A 2,655-nucleotide genomic window follows, 5' to 3' on the forward strand; every position below is an offset into this window, starting at 1 on the left:
CATTGGGGTGGGCTGGGACTGTCACAATGATGGTGGGCTGGCCCAGATCCCTTAAGTAGCCTAGGGGTGGAGGGCGGCCCCTGAGTGTGGGCGGGTTCCTGGGATCGGGAAGGGGAGGCACAGGGACCGGAAACTGCTTGCAACACTGTTGGGGTCAGAGGTCACACAGAGAAGCCCGTTGCTGCCCCAGGATCAGAGGGTGGTTTAGCCTGGCTCTGGTGACGGTTTCTGTCCACTCTTCCCACAAGAAGACCCCACACCCATTGCCGGGAAGGCCTGGGTTTACAGACCAGGAAACAGGCTCACAGCTGGGAGTCACCACCAGGTCTGGCGCCATCCAAATTCTCTCTTCCTCATATTGGACTTTGTTTATTTAAAAGAGAAATCCGCTCCACCCCCCACCACCACCCCCCATAGGAAAACAGGCTTTCCCAAATCTTGCTGGTGGTAAAATTTTCTGGAAGGCAACTTGGCCAATTTTGAAACACCTGCCTGTCCTGGTGACCCAGCAAGTCTACTTCTGGAACTTGACCCTAAGTACATAATGAAGGCAGCGTGTGAATATGTCACCACACCAAGATGCCCACTGCCGTGCTGGGCGAAACAGGCAGCGCAGAGTGACACCCAGCCCAAAGAGGCCGACGGAAGAGTACTGGTTAAATGAATTACGATACATTTAGAGTGAGGCTGCAGGGCCCGCCCCGTGGCTTAGTGGTTAAGTGCGCGCGCTCCGCTGCTGGCGGCCCCGGTTCTGATCCCGGGTGCGCACCGACGCACTGCTTCTCTCTCTCTCTCTGGCCATGCTGAGGCCGCATCCCACATACAGCAACTAGAAGGATGTGCAGCTCTGACATACAACTATCTACTGGGGCTTTGGGGGAAAAAAAAAAAAAGGAGGAGGATTGGCAATAGATGTTAGCTCAGAGCCGGTCTTCCTCAGCAAAAAGAGGAGGATTAGCATAGATGTTAGCTCAGGGCTGATCTTCCTCATGCAAAAAAAATAAAAATAAAGTGAGGCTGCAGAAATGAATGTATTTCTTGATGCGGAAGATGCTCATAAGGGGTTGGTTTCCAAGGGCACCATACAGTGATTTGCTACTTCTTTGTTCTATTCCCATGTTTGCCCATCTGGAGATTTTTTAGCAAGAAGTTATGAGGGATTGTCTCTGGTTAGATGGGCAGGATTATGGGTGTTTTAAAAATCTTTTTGTTGCTTGGTTTTTAAATTTTTAATTTTCTTGGGGATATATTATATTCGCAGTAAGTAAAGATAACAACATTTTATTCGGAAAACAAAATTTATAGTAGGGATTGTGCTTAATTCGTAGGGATCCCTCCCCCCAGGATTCCCTATATTCATGAGCTTTGTTCTGCTTCCACCTCCAGGAAGCCTTCCCTGATACACCCACATTTCCCTGGATTAGAGAAAAGTCTTCCTCCAAGGTCCTAGAATCCTCTCCAGTTTCTCCGTCATAGCATTAACCATTCTTTGCTTTTTCATAATTGTGGTCTTTTAAAAATATGCCCACAAATTCTTTGATACTCTTTCCATCAACAAGTGGAGTCTCTGTGCTCTCCGCTTGAAATCAGATGGGTCTTTGTGACTGCCTCAACAAATCGAAGGTGGTGGGAGCATCAGAGTTTCTTCCCAGTGGGTCATAACAGGCACTGGGCTTGGGGTTAAGGTCAGAACTTCCCACGTTGAGCACAGGGAAGCCCCCAGGCCCCTCTGCTCCTCTGTACCCTGTTGCTCCTGTCCCTTTGACAGAGGTTGTCGGGGTCCTGTCTGTCTCCCCACCAGCATGGTTGCCCCTGAAAGCCGGGCTGAGCCTTCCGTATCCTGCAATCTTTCTGGCATCCGGCGGGAACTGGCAGGAAATCCATATTTAATGAGCTCCTACTAAGCGCCAGACCCCGTGTTGGTTGTGCGCACACCTCCCCTGGGCCCCGCGGCAGCCCTCTACGGTGGGTATTCCAGTCGCATTCTGAGCAGAAGAAACTGAGGCTCCGAGGGGTGAAGTGATTTTGGCCACGGTCGCCCAGCAGGATTTCAACCCAGATCTGTGGGACGCCGTTCCTAAAGGCTAGTCGGGGGAGGCTTCCCTGAGAAGGTGACATCTGAGCTGAGACCCTAACGAGGAGGAGTCGGCCTTGGGAAGAGCCGTTCCAGGCTGAGCAGAGAGCAGGGACAGAGGCCTGGCAGAGGGCAAGGCTCACAGACCGCTCCCCATGTGCCAAGGGCAGGTGGGGGTCAGCCTCCTGGACTCAACGCGGGGAGGGGTCCTAGGCTGGGAGTCGGGAGACCAGGCTCCCAACCTGACTCAGCCCTGCCTGGCCGTGTGACCCTCAGCAAGCCTTATTGCCTCCCTGTGCCTCAGTTTCCCTCTGTAAACTGAGGGGGCAGAGCAGGAGACTCCTGTGGGCCCTTCCAGCTCGGAGAGGGGGCAGGACAGTCTGAAGAGTGGGGACCTCATGGGGACACAGGTGCCACTCTTCCTCTGAGGGCAGTTTGAGGATGTCCCTGGCTGAGGGCCATTTGCAGGGTCGAGATTTCCCAGAGCAGCGACCTCTGGACCTTAGATCTGCCCGGCCAGCATGCCACACGGCCCCAGCCCAGGCCTCCACCCCCCGTGTTGAGTAGAGCAGTGTTGGCTG

The sequence above is a fragment of the Diceros bicornis genome, chromosome 19, assembly GCF_020826845.1.
Source record: "Diceros bicornis minor isolate mBicDic1 chromosome 19, mDicBic1.mat.cur, whole genome shotgun sequence".
In the NCBI taxonomy this organism is placed as follows: domain Eukaryota; kingdom Metazoa; phylum Chordata; class Mammalia; order Perissodactyla; family Rhinocerotidae; genus Diceros; species Diceros bicornis.